General features: G+C 44.1%; 1 long non-coding RNA gene across 1 annotated transcript in view; it reads right to left on the bottom strand.

The window, feature by feature from the left end:
- Positions 1 to 242: 242 nt before the first annotated feature.
- Positions 243 to 1,323, bottom strand: part of LOC137650166 (uncharacterized) — a 2,400-nt gene continuing 1,319 nt past the window's right edge. The window contains exon 3 of the long non-coding RNA XR_011045937.1: positions 243 to 393. This is a non-coding gene — a long non-coding RNA (uncharacterized lncRNA). The remainder of the gene's footprint in view (positions 394 to 1,323) is intronic.

Here is a 1,323-nt window from a genome sequence, read left to right as displayed (position 1 = left end):
AGGACATCTTTGATAGAAAGCATTGGAGAAGGCGCGTCAGGCAACCAACTCCTTACTGTAAGGATAACGGTGGGGAAGAAGAAGAGTTAGATGGCGAGATAAGGTGAAGGATGATATGGAGAGAAGAGGTTTGGTGGAAGAGGACGTCTTTGATAGAAAGCATTGGAGAAGGGCGCGTCAGGCAACCGACCCCTTAATGTAGTGATAAAGGTTGGGAATAAAATGAGTATTATGGATTCCTCTTACCTGGCGTTGGGACGCAGCAGACGCAGTTAGTTGGTCCACAGCCTCCAGCAACCTCCCGGCCATTGCAGACGTGATTTTTCCAAGTATTCCTCTTCTTCCTAATGCAGTATCCTCCCTGGTCTTTGCATGCAGCGGTGCGCTCGCATTCTGGGTGGAGGTGGTAAACAATGTGTGATGGGAGTCTAGGCAGATTTGAAATGTTGAAATTCCAATTTGCATTATTGTTCAACCAGTGAACTATAATATATGAACTATATTATATGAGCTATATAAATGTGAACTGAACTAACTATTGAACTGAACTATAAAGAGCTAGAACGGGCACTCGGTAGAGCGCATACCTTCGCCAATGCCACCTTTGATACCAGGAAAACAAATTATTACAAGATAGGCAATTGAGTTATGAACATTTTGGCACTAGTTTCATGCAAATCGGTTAAGAATTGACCACCATATAGCAAAAAGATAAATTTTACTTTACCCTTGACCTTTGACATAGTCACTCCCAAATTACAAGATAGGCAATTAGATTATGCACATTTTGGCGCTAGTTTCATGAAAATACGATAAAAATGGACCACGATATTGCACATATCATCATCTCCTCCTACGCCTATTGACGCCAAGAGCCTCGGTTAGACTTCGCCAGTCGTCTGTATCAAAACCTTAACCTTCACAACGAAATGGACGCCAGAAGCTTACTTTTGTCCCTACAGCAGGCACAATCCTGACCCGTACAGAACATGGCGTCAACTTCCCTGTCGCAAGTTGTCCAGTCTGGCTTTTTCAAACACGTTCCATTACAGTCGTCTCTATCAAAACCTTAACCTTCACAACGAAATGGACGCCAGAAGCTTACTTTTGTCCCTACAACAGGCACAATCCTGCCCAGTACAGAACATGGCGTCGACTTCCCTGTCGCAAGTTGTCCAGTCTGGCTTTTTCAAACACGTTCCATTACAGTCGTCTCTATCAAAACCTTAACCTTCACAACGAAATGGACGCCAGAAGCTTACTTTTGTCCCTACAACAGGCACAATCCTGCCCAGTACAGAACATGGCGTCGACTTCCCTGTC

Source organism: Palaemon carinicauda, chromosome 11 (genome assembly GCF_036898095.1).
Source record: "Palaemon carinicauda isolate YSFRI2023 chromosome 11, ASM3689809v2, whole genome shotgun sequence".
In the NCBI taxonomy this organism is placed as follows: Eukaryota; Metazoa; Arthropoda; class Malacostraca; order Decapoda; family Palaemonidae; genus Palaemon; species Palaemon carinicauda.
Note: the sequence above shows the minus strand (reverse complement) of the source record. Positions and strands in the feature narration are given on the sequence as shown.